The following is a 22,341-nucleotide window of genomic DNA, read 5'->3' on the forward strand; positions in this document are numbered from 1 at the left end:
ATTAGTAGTTATTTCTGAATGTAGAACAGACTGCAAAGAGCACTGGATTATCTCTTAGTCACCACTCAGATAATGCTCTCAGTGTAGCCTTGGTCAGATGGGAATTCATTCATGCCCAACAGCGTTGGGTTAGTTTGTGAAGGCTCTATGTTACAGATCAATTCTGGTTGTACTGAGATGCACGCTAACCCAGTTAGGTATTCCTCTACTCCACCCCACAGGTGCCCAGCCCAGTGGACTTTGGCTCCATGCTCCACCCCTCATCTGTCACAGCTATCATTGGGGTGCTCTACCTAATCCACACCCAAAAGTGGGACCCTAGGTTCTCTGGCTCTTTCCCTGGACACAATCCTAGGCTCAAGGTCTCTGCTAGGAAACTATTAAAGAGCATCTGCTAGTGAGGGACACCTCCCAGATTAGATATTTACATTATAATGCAGGCCTTCTGGAGACAATGTTTTATCCAAAAGAGCCCAGTGATGGCCCTGACCGGTTTGGCTCAGTGGCTAGAGCATCGGCCTGGGGACTGAGGGGTCCCGGGTTCGATTCCTGTCAGGGGCATGTACCTTGGTTGTGGGCACATCCCCGGTGGGGGGTGTGCAGGAGGCAGCTGATCGATGTCTCTCTCTCATCGATGTTTCTAACTCTCTATCCCTCTCCCTTCCTCTCTGTGAAAAATCAATAAAATATATTAAAAAAAAAAAAAAAAAAGAGCCCAGTGATGGTGGGAATCTTAGGCACAGAAGCACGTCATAGAGAGATGTGTTTGAGGCAGTAGGGTCAAATCATTCCACTGGAGCTCAGGGCTGGCATGAGATTAATTTCTACCTTGTTTACTTAATACATATTCACTAAGCACTTAGTTACTTAAGTTACTCAACTCTGTACTAAGCATCAGTGGTGACCAGGAAGTAAAAGACATAGGCCCTTAAGAACCTCCAGCTCATTTGGAGAGATCAGACACATACATTAAGTTAAAAATTAAAGAGCTATAGCCCTGGCTGGTCTGGCTTAGTATTTAGAGAACCAGCCCTTGGACTGAAGGGTCACGGGTTGGATTTCTGATCAAGAGCACGTATTCAGTCAGGATGTGAGTGGGAGGCAACCAATCCATGTGTCTCTTTCATGTCTATGTTTCTTTCTCTCTTTCCCCTCCTCTCCCTCCCTTCCACTCTCTTAAAAAAAAATCAATGTAAAAAATATCCTTGGTTGAGGTTTAAAAAAATTAAAGAGCTACATATTAACATTAGACAATAATATTAGGGTACAATATTGAGCTTTTTAGAAGAAAGATGCATTATGGTACCCAAATCCACCACGAGACTGGCGTCTGAGGAGTCCATAAACTAATCTCCAGGAGAATATTTCAGGGGAACTTAATTGTTTTTCTTTCAGGGCTCCAAAGTTCAGTCTGGCTACTGATCTCCTGAACACCAAAGAGAGTGATTTTTTTTAAATGTATATTTTTTATTGATTTCAGAGAGGAAGGGAGAGGGAGAGATAGAAATATCAATGATGAGAGAGAATCACTGATCGGCTGCCACCTGCATGCCCCACACTGGGGATCGAGCCTGCAGCCTGAGTATATGCCCTGACCGGAAATCGAAACATGATCTCCTGGTTCCTAGGTCAACACTCAACCACTGAACCACTCCAGCCGGACAAAGAGAGTGATTATTATTGGAACACATTCATGGTAGACCAATGAGTAAGCATTTCAGCTGAGAGAGAGCACTTTGGCTACTAATAAAGCATCATCATTATTATATTTTAATTTATCATCCAAGTCCAGTTTAACAAATTATAACAACTTAGATCTCAAGCTACATTTCAATAATTTGTGACTTCATAGCTAGCTTTAGCTCATTGAATGCAGTTATCAACCCTAAAGTTTACATCTGAGTCATGAAAACTGAGAGAAATATTACTTGTGTATCAGCTAACTCTGGCACTTACTGACTTCAGATTTGATTCCAAAAGATGCTTCTACCAGTACACAGGTCCATTTTGTTATAATGTTGATGATATTCTGTAGATAAACAAGACAGGGTCAATCTGCTCAAGGAATTTCTAGTCCAGGACTCAGGCAGGTGAGAGGACTACAGTGGAAGGTAAGTGGTACAGTCAAGATGCTAGGAGGAGGGACTGCTCAAATTGTCCTGAAGATGAACAGGGATTTGTCAAACCAGTGCGGTGGGAAGAGATGGAGGGAGAGGATTTGCAGCAGAGAACAGCTTATACAGCTTGTAAAAACAGGGAGCTCTTTTCAGCGACACCAAACCATAGGCATCTCTCAGGACAGTAGGCACAAGCACTGCAAGACAGGGGGGAAGAGAAAACCCTACCAACAAGAAGCGAAAATATGACTGGGAAGCTCAGCTGCACACCCTAAGATTGGCTCCCACCACATCTACACGGTCCTCATGCGGGAAGGTGACAAGATATACTGTGCCTTGAGGCTGGATAAGGGCAACTTCTCCTGGGGCTCAGAGTGTTGTACTGGCAAAACCTAGATGATTGATGGGGTCTACAATGCATCCAAAGAGTAAATGGTCGGCACCGAGACCCTAGTAAAGAACTGCATCGTGCTCATTGCCAGCACACAGCACGAGTCCCACTGGGCACTGCCCCCCTGGGCCATAAGAAGGGGACCAAGCTGACTCCTGAGGAGGATGAGATTCTTAAACAAAAAATGATGAAAGAAAATTCAGAAGCAATATGATGAAAGGGAAAAGAATGCCCAAATCAGCAGTCTTCCAGAGGAGCAGTTCCAGGGGGCAAGCTCCTTGCATGCATCGCTCAAGACCAGGCCAGAGTGGCCAGGCAGATGGCTGTGTGCTGGAGGGCAAAGGGCTGGATTCTAGCTGAGGAAAAGTCAAGGCAAATAAATCCTCCTCCCTCTCACCTTAGCTCATGTAATAAAGGTGTTTATTGTTCTAAGAAAAAACAACAACAAAAATAGGGAAACTGTGTGACAAGCTTGGGAACCAAAAGTGGTTGAATATAGTGAGATTATAGGGTACATAGGGGAAAATGATGGGCAATGAGGCTGAAGGTAAAGGGCAGATGATAAGGGCGTTTGCATTTTCTCTAAGTGATGACTAATCCAGGGAGTGATGTGGTCAGGTGTATGGGAAATTTCCTTTGGTTGTGATACAGAGGACTGATTGGAGGGATAGAGGGCTGAGACAGGGAGACCATGTGAAGGGAGAGAGCAATCAAGAGCCCGAACTGACGTTGGTGGGGAGGAGGTTCTGGAAAAGAGGACACAGACCTAGGAGATGCATGAGAGGTAGAGTCAACAGGATGTAGGAGATAAGAAAAGGGAGCAAGCCCTGGCCTGAGAGCTCGGTTACAGCATTGTCTCAATATACCAAGGTTGTGGGATCAATCCCTGGTCAGAGCATCTATAAGAATCAACCAGTGAATGCATAAATAAGCGGAACAACAAATCGATGTCTTTCTCTTTCTCTCTTTTTCTCTCTCCTTCTCTCGTTTGCCCTCTCTCTCCCTCTCCCCTCTCAAATCAATAAAAATTTTAAAAATAAAAAGAAAAGGGAGCAATTTAGGAGGACTCTAGTTTTCTGGGCATGGTGACAGAGTAAATGGTTTACCATTTACAGAGACAAGGCATGAAGAGAGGAAGCAGGTTGGGCAGTAGATTCTAGTAAGAGAATAAGTTCATATTTGAGTCTGAGGTGCTTAGGTACAGATATTTTAGTACATGTCTAAAGCTAAGAAAAAAAACCACATGTCTAAAGCTAAGAAAAAACACATGTCTAAAGCTAAGAAAAAAATTTTCGCATGGCTATATGGATAGATATTAGAGTCATCAGTATCTAAAGTCATAATTGAAATTGTAAGAATGTACGAATTAATCATCTAGGAAGAGAAGGAAAGAAAGCTGAGACTGGATCTCTGGGAATACCAATACTTAAGGGACAGACAGAGGCACTAGAGGCTTTACAGGATATTGAGAAGAAACAATTCGGACAGTTCAAAGAAACTAATGCGCAGAGTTCAAGCTAAGGCAAGAACTAAAATTGTCCATCATGGTTGACCATTAGGAGGTTGGAGTGATTTCAGCAAGAGAAATTTCAGTGGAATATTGCGGGGAGGAACAGAATATAGAGTGGGTGGGACTAGATTGGAGAAGAAGAGATAGAGCCTTGCCCTGACCTTGGGGATAAAAACTGGAGGAAGGTACACTTCAGGTCTATAAATATTTATTTGAGACTCTCTATGTTTCAAGCATTCGGTTAAGGCAATGAGGGAGGTAGAGAACTGAAGGAGACATAGGAGACATAGTCACTGCCATTGACAAGTGTTCATATTAATGAAAGAAACAATCATAATGCACTAAAATAAATGCTAGAGAAGAGGCAGAAATGGAATTTTGAGATCACCAAGGAGGATCAGAGAAAAGGATGAGGGTTATGGAAATGAATGGTGTGAGATGAATATGTATTTTTTTTCTAAATATATTTTTATTAATTTCAGAGAGGAAGGGAGAGGGAGAGAGAGATAGAAACATCACTACCTCCTGCACTCCCCCTACTGGGAATCGAGCCTGCAACCCAGACACATGCTCTTGATCAAAATTGAACCCAGGACCCTTCAGTCCACAGGCCAACGCTCTATCCACTGAACCAAACTAGCAAGGGCTGATAATGATGTATTTAATCAGGGCACCCAGAAACACCTGAATCCTGGTCTCAACTAGCCACCCCTTTCCTACATCCATGCATGTACCCCTCCCAACTCATTCTTTACACGACAACCAGAGGAATCTTCTAAAACACAAATCTGATTACCCAATCCTCATTCCAGTGGCTTCCCTCCCGTTGTCTAAGGATGAAATCCCCATTCCTGACATCCTCAAGACTGCAGGATGTGGTCCCTGCAGCCCGAACATCCTCAAGTCCTTGCCATGCTCGTTTTCTTTCTTCTCCTCCAGTACACTGGGATCTCCCACCCGCCTCCCCATCGCTGCAGAACTTTGTCCATGCTCATCTGGCCCCCACATACAGTCTGAAATGTTCTGCCCCCTCAGTTTTGTCTGATTAGTGCCCACTCATCTTTCAAACTTCAGCATGGTCATTATTTCTTCAAAGATATTTTTACTGACTCTACTGGGCAGGTCAGATCCTCCTAGAGTCCCAAATAGCTCTTTCTTGTGGTACTTTTTACATATGTAACTTTGGGATTATTTGAATAATGTCCATCCTTCACATCAGACTAAGTTCTAAGAAGGAAGGAGCAGATCTTTGTTGTCCATTATATCTTCAGCAATTAATGCAATGCATGGTTTATGAGACACTAAATGTTATGTATAAATAAATGATGGAATGAATGAAAGTCCTTATAAGAAATACATTCACAGAGGTGTATGGCTAGAAAAGGAATATAATGTTATAAGTGAGACTTTGGCCTTAAAACTCAGGTTCTAGGAGGATACAGAAAACAAAGACAGAAAATATGAGGAATTACTTTTGCTTGGGGTACGAGTGACCTAAAGTCAAGAACCAAAGAAGACCTGCCTTTCCTTCTTGTCCCCTAATTTCTTACCTAAATCTTGGCTCTTCCCATTCCAGAGAGTAAAGACCAGTGATTCAAGAGTGTGATAACCCAGCCCTGGCCAGGTGGTTCAGTTGGTTGGAATATCACCCCATACACCAAAAAAGTTGCGGGTTTGATTCCAAGTCAGGGCACATACCTAGGTTTTGGTTCGACCCCAGTCAGGGCTCATACTGGGGAGACAACCAATCAATGTTTCTCTCTCTCTCTCTCTCTGTCTCTCTCTTTCTCTTCTCTTTCCTTTCTCTCTCTCTCTAAAATCAATAAACATATCCTTGGGTGAGAGTAAAAAAAAGTGTGATAACCCAAACAATAACTATGATGTTTGCTCCTATGCCTAGATATTCTCAGGTCAAATGTGATATGTTTTCATGATGGGAAAAATTTGAGCATACTTGGGGGTTGAGTGGAAGGAGTCAAGGAAGAAGGTGAAGATATAGGAAAGAGAGATGAATTAAGCTTCTGCCGAGCAAACATAATTAGCCTTATCCACATCTGGCCTTGCTGGAGTATATACTGTTGGAGGAAACCACATCACAGAACAGTTTGGTGAAAATGACTGGATACATAGAGGCTTGGTGGTTTATAGAGCTGATGCTCCAAATGGACCAGGAAGTGAAGGTATAATTTTCAAAAATTTAAAAATGATTCTGATACAAATATAAAATGAACATCTGTGAAAGATTCATCAATTAATAAGTGAACCAGTAAGATGGTAAAGCTTTTCCAAAGAAAGACTGCATAATTATCAGAAAGAAAAAAAAAAGGAATGTTAGAATATATTTATTAAGTTAGATACAAAACTGGATGATGTTCTACAGGGCAACAAAGTCATAATTTATCTTTCCCACTGGACAAAAGTCTTTAAGCTAACAAGTGCCTGAGCTGTAATGAATAGCAAACAGCAAAGTCAAACTTGAATTCTTTCTTCTAGATAATGATATAATCTCCGGTGAGCCTGTTAAGCCATGCTACACATGGAAAGGAGAGGCAGTCATTCTCTTGCTTTGTTTCCAAGTTTGAATATTTTTCTTTTTTTTTAATTTAATAAATCTTTATTGTTCAGATTATTACAATTGTTCCTCTTTTTTCCCCCATTGCTCCCCTCCACCCGGTTCCCACCCTACCCTCTGCCCTTACCCCCTCCTCCTCACTGTCCTCATCCATAGGTGTACGATTTTTTGTCCAGTCTCTTCCCACACCCCCCACACCCCTTTCCCCCTGAGAATTGTCAGTCCACTCCCTTTCTATGCCCCTGATTCTATTATATTCACCAGATTATTCTGTTCCTCAGGTTTTTAATTCACTTGATTTTTAGATTCACTTGTTGATAGATATGTATTTGTTGTTCATAATTTTTATCTTTACCTTTTTCTTCTTCCTCTTCTTAAAGAATATCTTTCAGCATTTCATATAATACTGGTTTGGTGGTGATGAACTCCTTTAGCTTTTTCTTATCTGTGAAGCTCTTTATCTGCCCTTCAATTCTGAATGATAGCTTTGCTGGGTAGAGTAATCTTGGTTGTAGGTTCTTGCTATTCATCACTTTGAAAATTTCTTGCCACTCCCGTCTGGCCTGCATAGTTTCTGTTGAGAAATCAGCTGACAGTTGTATGGGTGCTCCCTTGTAGGTAATTAACTGCTTTTCTCTTGCTGCTTTTAATATTCTCTCTTTGTCTTTTGCTCTTGGCATTTTAATTATGATGTGTCTTGGTGTGGTCCTCTTTGGATTCCTTTTGTTTGGGGTTCTGTGTGCTTCCTGGACTTGTAAGTCTATTTCTTTCACCAGGTGGGGGAAGTTTTCGGTCATTATTTCCTCAAATAAGTTTTCAGTATCTTGCTCTCTCTCTTCTTCTGGCACCCCCATAATTCTGATGTTGGTATGCTTGAAGTTGTCCCAGAGGCTCCTTACACTATCTTCATATTTTTTTAAAATATATTTTATTGATTTTTCACAGAGAGGAAGGGAGAGGGATAGAGTTAGAAACATCGATGAGAGAGAGACATTGATCAGCTGCTTCCTGCACACCCCCACTGGGGATGTGCCCACAACCAAGGTACATGCCCTTGACTGGAATCGAACCCGGGACCCCTCAGTCCCCAGGCTGACGCTCTAGCCACTGAGCCAAACCGGTTAGGGCTATCTTCATATTTTTGGATTCTTTTTTCTTTTTGCTTTTCTAGTTGAGTGTTTTTTGCTTCTTTGTAATTCAAATCTTTGATTCTTGTGATCCTCTAGTCTGCTGTTAGATCTCTGTATAATATTTTTTATTTCAGTCAGTGTATGCTTAATTTCTAGTTGGTCTTTTTTCATATCCTCAAGGGTCTCGCTAAATTTATCAGCCATTTCTAGAAAATTCTTGAAAAACCTTATAACTGTGGTTTTGAACTCTATATCCAGTCATTTGCTTTCCTCCATTTCTTTCATTTGTGATCTGTTTCTTTGTCTCCGCATTTTGGCTGCTTCCCTGAGTTGATAGAGTGGCTTTGTGTGCTAGGTGTCCTATAGGGCCCAGTGGCTCAGCCTCCCCAGCTACCTGAGGTGGACATTCTTGGTGCACCCCTTTGTGGGCTGTGTGCACAGTCTTGTTGTAGTTAAGCCTTGATTGTTGTTGGTATCACTGGGAGGAATTGACCTCCAGGCCAATTGGCTGTGAGGATCAGCTGTGTCTACGCTGGGAGAACTTCTGTGCTGGAGACACCCTTATGAGACAAGACCTGCAAAAGCCTCTGTGCTCAGCTTGGATGGGGCAGAGTCTCAGGGTGGAGCAGACAGCATTGGTTTCCCGTCAGCCCTGCCCTAATAGGCCCCTGTGTCTCAGTGTCCCGTGGTAATCGCTGCAAGCACCTCTGAGAGAAAGCCGCCCTCGATTTCCGCCCGCTGCCAGACAGTCCAGTTTCTCCCCAAATGAGTCTGGGTCCCCAGAGTCTTGCCCGGAACTGGAGTTCAGCGCAGTCGGGAGCTTTTGTCTCCCTCACCGCTTGAGAAAGCCAGCCGTGTACTCAGTTGCCTGCCCTCTCCGCATGCACACCTCAGTACCTCTGCCTTCCGCAGTTCCTCTGAGTCTCAGTGTGCTTTTCTTTCCTGACAGTCCAGTTTCACCCCGTATGAGTCTGGGTCTCCAGAGTCTCGCCTGGAACTGGAGTTCAGCGCAGTCGGGAGCTTTTGTCTCCCTTCCGCTTGAGAAAGCCAGCCACGCACTCAATTGCCAGTCCTCTCCGTGTGCATGTCTCAGTACCTCTGCCTCCTGCAGACTCATACGGGGTGAAACTGGACTGTCAGGAAAGAAAAGCACACTGAGACTCAGAGGAACTGCGGAAGGCAGAGGTACTGAGGTGTGCATGCGGAGAGGGCGGGCAACTGAGTACACGGCTGGCTTTCTCAAGCGGTGAGGGAGACAAAAGCTCCCAACTGTGCTGAACTCCAGTTCCGGGCAAGACTCTGGGGACCCAGACTCATTTGGGGAGAAACTGGACTCCTCTGAGTCTCAGTGTGCTTTCCTCTTTCCTTCTACTTGTAGAATTTCCACTCAGCCAGCTTTCCTGTGGTTCTGGATGATGTCCGTTTTAGTTGCAGTTTTGAAATTGTTGTGCGAGGCAGCAGTTTAGGTATTTACCTATGCCGCCATCTTGGTTTCTCCTTTTGAATAATTTTTCTTAACAACACCAAAACTGCTGGCAAGTGATATTCTATGAGGTATAGACTGTAGAAGAGGTAAAAGGAAGCCGGGAAGTGATGGATTGAGATAAAAGGGAGCAGTCAAGGGCAGGCAGTCTAGATGTGGTCCAAGAGCAATTGAAGCTAGGGAAAAGGAATAAGAAGATATGAAGAACAAGAATTTGTACTGGGAGGCCAAGCTAGTGGGGCTCAGTGGTTGAACATTGACCTATGAACCAGGGGTCACAGTTCAATTCCCCAGTCAGGGCACATGCCCAGGTTGCTGGCTCCATCCCCAGTAGGGGGTATGCAGGAAACAGCCAATTAATGATTCTCTCCCATTATTTTTTTTTTTGTTTTGTTTTTTTTAAACATATTCCATTGATATTTCACAGAGAGGAAGGGAGAGGGATAGAGAGCTAGAAACATCGATAAGAGAGAAACATCGATCAGCCGCCTCCTGCACACCCACCACTGAGGATGTGCCCACAACCAATGTACATGCCCTTGACCGGAATCGAACCCGGGACCCTTCAGTCCGCAGGCCGACGCTCCATCCACTGAGCCAAACCGGTTTCGGCTCTCTCCCATTATTGATGTTTCTATCTCTCCCTTCCTCTCTGAAATCAATAAAAATATATATAGAAGAAAAGAATTTATGCTGAGAGATAGAGGGGGAGGAATTCCACATGTTCTCAGAGGCCAGGGTGTAGCCACAACAGAGGACTGCCGAAGAGGACTGCTGGGCTCCAAATCAAAGGAGCTAGGAGGCTTGGTTTCATGTGGGATGCCATTCCACATGGATTTTGACTTCTAGTCCTTCCTGAATTAATCTGGATTTGACCAGAGAAGCAAAAACTTTATGAAGGACATAGAATAAAGGATTTATCACAGGGATTATATAGAATTACACAATTGTGGGACCTGGTAGAAGATAGCAAGGCTGTTGCCTCTGTATCTAGTGTTTAGCCTTCAATCACCAGAGGTCAGCACACTGGCAATCAGAAAAGAAATCTGGGCTTGAGTGAGAGGCAGGACTAACAGCACCTCATGAGGACAAACTAAAACCTAGGCCTGATTTTCATCACTTCCAACCTTGTTGCTATTGGTGCCCTGCAGGAGGTGCTGCACCCTTCATCTAGAGCCACACACACTTGACCCAGACTGCACTTGACCCAGACTGCACTTGACCCAGACTGTACTTGACCCAGACTGTGGAGAAGCCAAAGTTGTTCTGGTAGGACCTAGAAGAGCTGCAGGTCCGGGTGCCATCTCAGCCTGTGAACTAGCAAAGTGTGTAAGCTGCCTCAGTGCCTGGAGCATTAAAATCATGGCTGCTGCTCCACTTATAGCTTCCAAATGCCACGCTAATTTCTCTTGAAGCCAAGACTTACCTGAAAAATACAGGGAAGGGAATTCTGGGAAACATAGTTCCAGCTCAGCTAAGCTGGCATAGAACAAAGCCATCACAAGCTCTCAACATCAAGCACTGTGCCCAATAAATTGTAGGGTTTTGTTATCAATAGTATCTTTAAAAGAAACCATGATACCTGCAACTACCGAGATGAATCTCCAAGAACATTATGCTCAGCAATAAAAGCTAGATAAAAAGTACATACTGTATGAATCCTTTGTATGGAATTCTAGAACAGGCAGAGCTAGTCCAAAGGGATAGAAATAAAATTGCCTGGGACAGGGTTAGGGTTGGGAAGGGAGTGACTGGGAAAAGGCACGAGGAAATTGGTGGGAGGGGACTGTAATGAAAATGTTCTTTATTTTGATAGAGGTGTGAGTTACAGAAGTCTTTTGTCAAAACTCCCTGAACCATACCTCTAAGATCTGTGGGTTTTATTGTATATAAATTATATCTCAATTTAAAAAATAAAATAAAAATGGTATCCTTAGAGCTAATGACAGACTAATAGACAATCAAGGACCACATATTATGTTTCCTTGTATTTGCCTACCGGGCCACTTTCAGGAGACTGGCCTCATCAATGTGCATCCTCACTCAAAGACTGGAAAAGAATCAGAAGAGCCGGCAACTCCTTCATGCCACATCAGAAATTGGAGAACAGAAGCAGGTTAGGGCCAAGCCAAAACTACTAATAAGACTAGGGAGATCAACTCAACATTGAATTATAGAATGGAGGTTTTTATTCCTTTTCTCGAACATTTAAATTGTTCAACAGAGATTTGATTTCTAAACCGCACCTAGCTCTCTCCCCGCCACCCCCTCTCGCTCTCACACACACATAGTCACAAACATTCCAAATAATGGAAATCATAAATGTGAAGATATAGGTTCTAGTTTCATTGTACTCAGAGGAAATGGATTCCATGGCCTTGCAGGGACCTGACTCTCTGGGGGTGGGGTAAGAATGGGGTGGGGTGGCGGGGAGACCCTGAAAGGAAGGAGAGACCTGAAAGGAGGGGCTAGTTCAAAGAGGTAGTGGTGAAATGTTTCCTCTCTCCGGTGGCCTTCAGGCTAATAGCTCCTGCAATGTATATGCTAATTAACTAGAGGAATTCAGCTGGAGGATTGAGAAGCCCCTTGTCATTGATGAGGTGGGGGAATACGCACAAAGGAATGACTCCAGAACCAGACTTGGGTGAATGGGGGTTGACTAGGAACAAGGGGGTTTAGAAATTTCCCACTTTTCCTAGGACCCCTTTTCTTCACTGAGCTATGTACAGCCCCCACCCACCTTGTCACCTCACCCATTCCCTTCCCCTGATTTATAATATATGCCTGAATGTTGAACTCCCTTTAGATGGATTTGAGAGTGATCTTCTCAAGCTAGTTCTTCTCCATCCGTAAACTTTCCCTTACTCCAAAACTCTGGTCTGTTGCATATTGGCCTTTCCTTTGAGGCATCGGGCGCATGAACCTTGTACCTGTAACAAAAGCCTTTCCCTCTGCTCTTTGGTCTCAGTGGGGTGAGAAGACTGGACGAGCAGGTTCCCTTAAAGGCCCTCACAGGTCCCATTACTGAGGAGTCCTTTTACAAGCTCGGGTAAATTTTTAACTTCCCTGGGGTGAGATTAAAAAACAAAGGCAGGAACTCAGACCCAGTAACAGCGCATCCTCACCCCATGGCTTGTTTCTAAAGCTCCCGTTCTTTGTCCCCAAGTCTCCTCCCCTCTCCTTTGTCTCCAAGGGGAAGGCTGAGAGGATGGTCACATGGCACCAATGGGGCTGTGTTCCAGGCAGTCCCCTGGGCTCCCTGCTGGACCAGGATTCCTAGTAGCTCAGGCGGCTGTCCCATTTTTTCTTCCCTTGTGTTTCTGTTGCGGATGTGTCTGCGTGTCCACAACCCTGGGATTCCCCCGGCCTCAAACTACAAAATCCAATGTCTTAGGTTTCAGTATTTTTAAGGTCAGTGGAAACTTTCAAAAAGCAACATTAAACTGATAGATTCTTACTGCAGAGAGCAAGCTTTATTTTATTTCTCCTTAAAACTGATGCTTGTGAATACTTCTCAGATCTTGAAAGACATGCTTTTTTTTTTTTTACTTTAAATAAAATTTTATTTATCAATTAAGGTTGGCACACAATATTATGTTATTTTCAGGTGTACAACCCAGTGATTAGACATATAACTTACTAAGTGATCACACCGATAGATCTAGTCGCCTGACACCATACATAGTCATTACAATATTATTGACTATATCTCTGTGCTGTACTTTGCATTCCTGTGACTATTCTATAACTACCAATTTGTGTTTTTTTTTAAAGGTATGTTTTTATTAATTTCAGAGAGAGGAAGGGAGAGGGAGAGAGAGATAGAAATATCAATAGTGAGAGGGAATCGAACTAGGACTTCTTGTTCATAGGTCCACTGAGCTACACCAGCTGGGCCAATTTGTACTTCTTAATTCCTTCACCTTTTTCACTCCAACTCCCTCACATCTGCCTTTTTCTTTTCTTTATTAAATTTTTGTTTGTTGTTGTTTTTCCATCGGGCTTTTTAAAACAACCAGTTACTTAGAATCCTTCTCTTTCTCTGATGGTATCACCTTCTTAAAGTCTCCTTCACAGACCTCCCAAATAATTGATGTATAGAAATATAAATAATTATTTCCCGGGACATTGTTTTTACTTTGGTGAAACTGAATGGTAAATATTTCATTAACACTTTTCTCCCTTTCCTGACTGAGATGTTAAATCTTGGAGTCAGCCCGCGTAATATTATACAGGTAAATAGCTGTTCTCACTCACAGACTCAGAGTGGACACAATTACTGGTTATTTTATGTCTAAAAGAATGAAGTGATTGCAGTATTTGCATGAGCCTGGGAAAGGGGTAGAGGGGAGTTGGTGCTTAGAAGATCCTGATCACCACACTTCCTGCTCTGAGAGAGGGCCAGAAACATTTGGTAAAATGTTGCCCAAAGCATCCCTCCCAGACTCCTGGCTGATCTGGGGAGATGGTACTGGTTGCTCAGTTGCCCACACAGACAAGTCCAAATTCTGTCTGTGTCCTGAGGTGTGTAGCCTGAAAAGAAAAGCAGACCCTGTGAGGCATGGTATTCAGCTGCAAAGAAACTCAGATGATGAGTTTAAGCCTTGAAGATTTCACTGGATGGAGAGCTGCCTTGTGAAGACTAAAGACATAGGGTTGGTGGGCAGTAAAGTTGTGCAAGGAAAAGGGATGGATGGTTCAGGAATGATTGGTCTTGGGGGAGCTTGGCATGGCCAATTGCTGGGCCCCAAGTCCGTTTGTTGAGGCAGATAGTACAGTCCCAAGTTCGTCATCAAGTTATTTTTCTGCTAATACTGAACCACATTTCCCCCCTGGAAGCAGTCACTCTGGCTTTTCTCTAGGAGCCCTGACTGCTTGTGATCTTTATACTTTCTAGGCTCAGCATTTTGCAGCAGGCAAGTCCAAATGCACATGCTCAGAGATCCTTAAGGATTCACTTATCAACCTCAGCACTATTGATATTTGGGGCTGGATCATTGTTCGTTGTGGGGACTATCCTGTAGGACAGCATGGTAGAACATCTTGCAACATTCTCTATCCACTAGATGTCTCTAGACAATGACACACATTCCTCGACGGCAAAATCGCCCCCCAGTTGAGAACTACTGCCTTAGACAAGGTCCCTTCCATGATATTCTTTACTAGGCTATTGTGACAATTGGTATTAGTTCATCAAGAGACCAGAACAAAGCCAAAAGACTCAGTATCACCTCATGTTTTAGTTTTTAAAATTTATTTGAGAGAGAGAGAGAGAGAGAGAGAACGCTAACAAAATGTAGTTGATAAGAGATCATTAGCAGTTCCTATCCTCTCTCACCTTCTCCACCTTCCCCAACATCTGCAGAAGGTAGTGATCAGTGGCTCCAAGTGGAGAACCAGAAGGAAAAAGAAGAGATTCTAAGAGCCCTCTAGTGGGGCTCTGGTCCAGCAGGGGCCACACAGCTTTATACTCTCCACTGAGCAGGGAGCACTACTTATTATTGGTGGGAAACACGTCCCAGAAAAACATCAGCGTTCCTGGAAACACAGAAGACCATCCTCTCCTCTGGGCTGCAGACTTCACAGTCAGACATTATTTGGTGAATATCTTCTCCTCGTCCTCCTCCTCCTCCATGAAACGGTCTGGGTCTGGCTGATTCTCTTCTAGGTGGAATGAATCACTCTCTTGATTGTGAGCTCCTACCTACAGCCTATTACTCACACCTTAACTAATCACTTACCTATTCCATTACACCTGGCACTGAGGCATGTCCCATGAGAAAGAGCTCTCCAAAGGCAGGGGCCTCTGACTCATCTGGCTTTCCCCAGTAGGCCTAGCACAGGGACGCACAGGGACACACACACACACACACACACACACACACGCATGCACGCACGCACACACAAACACAAACACACCCCCACCCACCACCCCCAGGCAGCTGCTCAGGCTTACTCACTGAATCATTCAACTTTAAAATTCCTCCTGGTTGGGATTAAAGTCATGGAGTTTTATGCAAAAACCAGTCCAACCAGCTTCTTCCTTCATGGCTCTTAGCCCCTGAGGCTGGTTTATTTTGTCAACTTAGAGCCCTGCTTTTAACTTTCACTTTGCACCTGGGCCCTCAGAGCCTTTATTTATTTATATTTTTAACCTTGTAAAGACTGGAGACATTAGGGAAAAGTAATTTTTAAAAGTTGCATTAATTTCCTAGGGTTGCTGTAACAAAGTACTACAAACTTGGTCACTTAAAATAATAGAATTTTATTCTCTCACTGTTCTAAAAGCCAGAGTTTCAAAATCAAGGTATTGGCAGGGCCATGGTCCCTCTGAGGACCTTGGGGGAGGCCCTTTCTTGCCTCTTTCATCTTCTGATGGTTGTGGCAATCCTTGGTGGTCCACGGCTTATAGCTACATCACGCCAATTCCTGCCACCATTGTCACATGGCATGTTCTTGTGTGTCTTCTTTCTCTGTGTCCTAATTTCCCTTTCTTTGTATGAACATGTCAGGTTAAGGCCCACCTAATCCAGTATGACCTCACCTTAACTTGATTATGTCTGCAAAGACCCTCTTTCCAAATAAGGTCACATTCACAGGTACAGGGAGTTAGGACATATCTTTTGAGGGGACACAATTCTACCCACTATGGGTTGAAAGAGCTTCATCCCCACAGCCTTTGGTACAACTCTGTCTTGGGCATGGATGACTTTAGCGTTGTGTGAACCTGTCTTCCCATTATACCTCTCTACGGAAGGCTTTGCAATCTGAAATATTGGGTTGAATCCCGGCTCTACCAAATGTGCAGCCTTGGATAAACTATGTATCTCAGAACACATTCACATGTCTGTATACCTCTTCACATAAAATTTAAGTACCCGACAACAATATATTTCCATTCCTTCTCTCCCATCCTTTGGACTATAGAGATCACATATTTTACTTCTACCTCTGTTATTATTTTACACAATACATTGCTATTATTTTAAATTTTAAACAGTATCAAATTTTGGGACATTTTGGCTATTACTTCTTAAAATATTTTTCTTTTTTTATATTTTTATTGATTTCAGAGAGGAAGGGAGAGTGAGAGAGAGAGAAACATCAATGATGAAAGAGTATCATTGATCGGCTGACTCCTGCACAACCCCCCACTGGGAATCGAGCCCGCAACCAGAGCATGTGCCCTTGACCAGAATCGAACCCGGGACCTTCCAGTGCATAGTCTAATGCTCTAGCCACTGAGCAAAACCAGCTAGGGCTTTTTCAAATATTTTTCCTTCCTGCCCTCAATTTTTTTTGGGGGGGAAGGGGGGCTCTGATTATGTTACATCACTTGATATTGTCCCACAGATCACTGAGGCTCTGTTCTTTTTTTGTTATTATTATTATTGATTTTAGAGAGTGTGTGTGGGGAAGAGAGAAACATTGATTTGTTGTTCCATTTATTTATGCATTCATTGGTGCCCTGACCAGGGACTGAACCCCTAACCTTGGTGTAGCAGGGGTGGGGAAAGTCTGGCCCCAGGGCTGTATAAATCCAAGAAATCATTTGGTCTGGCCCTGCCAAGGCATTAGGGATGAGTTAATTAAATATCTGATAAATGCAGATCTTTATTCCAAAGCCCGCATTAACCTATGGGTTATATGAGCTTGAGGCAGTACCTGGCTCATAGTAGGAATTTGAGAATAAAAATGTTGGACTCCCTCTTTACTCCATTGCTCTCCCTCATAGTTGACAGCTCAAAGGATATGGCATTGTAAAAGATGCCAAAATTTACATTGGGAAACCCAGTTCTAGTATTGAGTCCTTTCTTTCCATATCCCGCTCCGGATTTTCTCTCTTGAATAGCTCTCAGATCTGTTAACTTTCTTTGCCTCCGCTGCCTCCCATCTAGTGCAGGGGACTGTCCCTGCCTGGACTTCCACAGGAGCCGCCTGCACCCGCTCTGTCCTCTCCTCATAGTAGCCCTGGCGATTCTTTCAAAGAGCAAATCTAATCAGGTCTCTTTCCTGCTTAAACTCTTCAGAGAACCGTTAGAATCAAGTCTGAAAATCGTGTTATAGTCCTTGGGTCGCGTGTGTGGGCCCCACCTGATGCTCCAGTCGATTCTCGTCCTGCACTTGCCCTCGGCCTCCTGGCCGCTCACGTCCCGTTGTCATTTCCCCAAATTTGCTGCCACACATCTAGGTTCTGGCCTTTCCTCGTGTGTCTGTGTGATAACAAATTGCCATTGTAATAAAAATGTCTAGGTTCTTCTCAGTTCTGTTTTTAACCTGAGACCATATGCTAATCCCCTGGGGCCTGCCAAGCCATCCACGCTAGCTCTTAAGCCTTGGTCCTTATGCCAATTCTCTGCCACGGAATTCACGATAGTTTAATTTGCCTTATTCACTTGATAGGAAAACACTGGCTCTTGAGTATTATATCATGCTGCAATGGAAGTTTCACAAAACCGCCCTAGGATTATCAATCCAAATGTTGTCTATAAAGATTGGTGGCCATGACTAACATTGGAGGCTCTTTCCTTATACCAGAAACTTCCAGAAAAGGCCTGGAAGTTTCTTCCCGTCTGTTTGTTCTCAGATAGGATGAAAAGCCCCACAGCTTCTCCTTCACCTTCAGGGCTCCCATGGGAGCTAAGGAGACAGGGCCCATAAATGGCTTTGAGTTCCTTGGTGAGAGCCAGTGCCTAGGTAAATAGGACATGCCGAAGTTTGCCATGGGAGTGTGCCTAAAGTCTGATGTCACCGTTCTAAGCATGCAGTGTTGCTCAACGGAGTGGGGCTATTGAAATGGCCCACTTAAAGCCCATGAGAAAAATGTGGGGAGGGAAGCTAGCCCCTGGGAGGAGGGGGGTGGAAGGCACCTTGAGGGGTCATGGGCTGTTCAACTGCATCCTTTTCAGAGACTAGACCAGTATGGAATACTCGTATTCCATGAACACAGTGTGAAGAGAAATGGAAGATATATATTTCTTATTTTATTTTTCTTTAATCCTCACCTGATGATATTTTCCTATTGATTTTAAGAGAGTGGAAGGGAGGAGGAGGAGGAGGAGAAGAAAAGAGAGAAACATCAGTGTGAGAGAGACATACAGGGCCGGGGATCGATCCTGCAATCAAACTATGTGCCCTTGACCAGAATCAAACCTGGGACTTCAGTCCGCAGGCTGATGCTCTATCCACTGAGCCAGATCTGCTAGGGCTATATGTTAGAAAGGGTGGCTGATTACCACCTGCAAAGGTTACTATGTGGAGGAGATTCTGTGCTTGGAACAGATGACAGAGAAGGCAGCCTCTGCGATGAGATCACCTGGGCTCAGTGACAGAAACAATGCTGGGCAGAGCTGGTTGCTAACCAAGTCTGGCCCTGTATTATCTGCTTAGTGAGGGGGGAAGAGGCAGCTACCTATGTGGTGGCACACCTATAGGTCTCCCTCCAAAGGCAGCTTCCTATAGGTCTCCCTCCAAAGCTAGGAGTCCCACTGTAGAGTTCCATTCCTTTGGGTTGTTTTCCCTTGATAAAATGTAGCACCTTGTCAAGAATGATGTTTTCTTTTTCCTAGTCAGGCTTCTGATGGATACCCACACCCACCCAGGTGAGAGACGCAGAGGTGACATCTGAGGAAGGCCCACTGGGGTGAAACACACCTTTCCATTCTGTCTGAGCCTGTGAAAGGGCCCTGGCGCCCAGAAGGGGCCCAGGAGGCAGAGAAAGGGACAAGGAGGGGGGTCTCACAGCCAGACACCAGCAGGTGGCTTAGGCCAAGATTTGGCTAATTGTGGATTGGGATGGGTGAAGGAAGACGTGCCCCACAGAGGACATTCTCTGGTACTCATAAGGCAAATTTATATTGGGCTTAGTTACTGGCATGATTAGCAGTTTGGAAGCCATGACTGTCACTACCTTGGAAAGCAGGGTCCAGACTCAGGAGGCAGAACTCAGGTTAGAACCTCTGGTGTTTCAGAGACCAGATTCAGACTCTGAGGACTGCCGGGACCTGCCTTCAAGGTACAGTTGATGTCAGGTATGCTGGGAAGGCGCGCTACCTCCAACATGTTTTCCCCAACCTGCTCACTGAGGCCTGACATTCCTTTTAATGGGGAGCAAAGCCCTGCATTACTAAAGAGCAAGCCTAAAGTGACCATGGAGCGGGGAGGGGGAGAGAGGGGGGATATTTATACCTGAGACTCCTCGGCCTTGGTGGGAAAGGGGCATGTGTCCAGGATAGTATAATTTTGCTCAAGACCATCCCAATGAGGAAATCCGCCCCCCCACCCTCACAAAAGCAACACAATTATTTCAGAATGGCTTTATAATTTTCCAAGGGGGTGGAGTGTGATGCGGGGGTTCAAATTCTTTATCTAAATTCAAGTTCTCAAACTGCCCCTCTGAAATGCAATCCTGCCCTCTGCTGGTGACAGTGTGGTATAGCTCATCAGAGACAAGGTTGGCTCTCAGGCCTTCTCCCACAACTGGGAACAATGGAGGCATTGACTCTCAGCGTGAGGCGGGAGACAAATCCAATATGGCACGATGATTTTCCAGCTATCTCGCCCCCTCAGAAAACACCCATTAGTATCTGGCTTTGAATTTAAACAGGTATATCTGGCTTCTCCAGCCTGTGCTTAACAAATTAGGTCACGTTGGCATAAATGTGCAAAGAACACTGGCTCCGAGCTGGCCCCTCCCACAGCCTCCTTCAGAGACTGCCGTGTTATCGGGTGGAGGTGTGTGGCCTGGGGCTGTAGGCACTGGGGAGAGTCGCCATGCTCTTCTTGCTGGTTCCTGGTCCTATAATGGCTCTTGGCCTAAAAGCCCTTTGAAGGAACCTTCTGACCAACTGCTGACTGTGGCCCTGGCCCTGCTGACTCTTGACTCTGCCAGTTGCCAGTCCTGCTGATGCCAGTTTGGTGGTGATTTATTTTTTTGCTGGTGCTAGTTTTTTGCAGGCCTAGGAAAAGGGGCCCAGCAGAGACTTGCTACTTATTCACATATGCTTCTGGGACCAAATAATAAATTAAATGCTCTCAGTTGCCTGTGTGTTTGGTTATTAAAACAAGCTACCAGGCTTAGGAGATTTTTTTTTTTCATTTGTATGAAACTGGATCTCCCCAAATTGATTCTGAAATCAAGGTGAAAACTTTCCTAGTATTTGTCTCTCTGTTCCTTTATAATGTTTAACTCAAAATCTGCTTTTGTTTTCTTCAGCGGCTTTTAAACCTTTCCCAAACGAATGGGGGTTGTATATTCATCAAGTCCCTTAAGATGAGAAATGGAGCCAAACAGAGAAGATGTTCTCAACACAACTCTCCAGTAATCAGTAGTAATTAGTATTAGGGCTTAACTCCACCTGGGAGAGAAAAAAGACAGTGTTTGCGGGTTTACAAGCCTCTCTCAGAGCACCCTGGAGACATGAAACCTGGGTCTGATCCCAGAGGCTGGCACATTGGCAGCATATCCCGTTTTTCAAAGCAAATAAAAAGCAAGTTATTACTTCTGGCACAAACACACCAGATCCCCGGGGTCTGGAGGAGCTCTTAAGCATCTGGAAGAAGCTGATGGGGTGGCAGGGATCTGAATCTGAGGATGCTCAACCATTGCTCCTCAGTCTGTGGTCCATGTTTTCATTATTGCAGTGGGAGCTTCACGCCCCACCTAATGCTGTCTGAGCACCGGTCTCAGCTCTGATAGGAGCAACAGGGAGCAGGAGCCTTTGCCGGGACCTAAGCCGGAGGATGTGTGGGTTGGAAGCTGTAGCCGTGTGTGCAATCCCTGTGGTCACCAGGACCCCACACTCAGAAGGGCTCCATGCTCAGAAGGTCCTGCATCTGGGGATTAATGCTCTATGGCCACTGTCTTGATATTTTTAATCATGTTAAGAATTATTACAGAGTTATTGAAGAAGATAATTTTAAGAATAATTTCACCTTTCTTAATAATGTTATCTTTGAAATTACGTTTCCTAAGTGAAGTCTGATGGGCCATTGAAGCAGGAACCGGGGCCTGGAGCTTCCCTCACTCATGGTCTGCCTCTTACCACCTGCTTGCCTCGCTGGGATGGGTCCCTGCTCCCTGGCTCCCCTGGCCCTGCCTAGCTTCCCCTTCCCTGCCCTTGTCTTCACACTGCTGCCACCTTACATCCCTATCAGGGACCTGGGAGAGTTGTGGCTGAGCATGGTGCCTGCAGCACCTCGGGGAGAGGCATGGTTGCTGCTGTCCCTTCCAGGGGCCAGCAGCGCCCCAGTACATTTGACAGTAGCAGCAGAGGTGAGCCTCTCACCGCCCCTGATCCAGGTACTGAGCATGTGCTGGCCCAGAGGTTTATCCTTGGGGGCGCTCACACCCACCATGGGTTCTGCCTGGAGCATGGCACATCAGTGTGTGCATATGTAGTCGGGGTCAGTCCACCCCCACCCTAGGGCCTGTGAGGGTCAGCATTCATCCTACAGATATCCCTGGGCCCGAGGAAGCATGACATTAACTAGCAAATAGGAAACACCGTGAGGGGGTGAGAGAGACCATGGAAGCAAGGAAAACGTTTCATATATATATATATTTTAAATATATTTTATTGATTTTTTTACAGAGAGGAAAGGAGAGGGATAGAGAGTCAGAAACATCGATGAGAGAGAAACATCTATCAGCTGCCTCCTGCATACCTCCTACTGGGGATGTGCCCTCAACCAAGGTACGTGCCCTTGACCGGAATCGAACCCGGGACCTTTCAGTCCACAGGCCGACGCTCCATCCACTGAGCCAAACCGGTTTCGGCTCATATTTTTTTAAAAATATATTTTATTGATTTTTTACAGAGAGGAAGGGAGAGGGATAGAGAGTCAGAAACATCGATGAGGGATAAGCATCGATCAGCTGCCTCCTGTACACCCCCTAATGGGGACGTGCCCGCAACCAAGGTACATGCCCTTGACCGGAATTGAACCTGGGACCTTTCAGTCTGCAGGCTGACGCTCTATCCACTGAGCCAAACCGGTTTCGGCTGTTCTCTTCTCTTGAATTGCTCTGAAGACCAAGCACAGGCCTGGGCACTAACTACTCTGACTCTGCTCCAGCCACTCCGTCCTCCCTGCTGTTCCTCTCTCACCTGGACCAGTCCCCGCCCCAGGGCCTTTG

General features: G+C 44.9%; 1 pseudogene across 1 annotated transcript; it reads left to right on the top strand.

Moving 5' to 3' along the window:
- Positions 1-2,129: 2,129 nt before the first annotated feature.
- LOC308256699 (small ribosomal subunit protein eS8-like) lies at positions 2,130-2,868 on the top strand (annotated as a pseudogene). Its single transcript has one exon. The product of its transcript is annotated as a small ribosomal subunit protein eS8-like (transcript).
- Positions 2,869-22,341: the final 19,473 nt, after the last annotated feature.

The sequence above is a fragment of the Plecotus auritus genome (genome assembly GCF_963455305.1).
Source record: "Plecotus auritus genome assembly, chromosome: 8".
Taxonomy (NCBI): Eukaryota; Metazoa; Chordata; class Mammalia; order Chiroptera; family Vespertilionidae; genus Plecotus; species Plecotus auritus.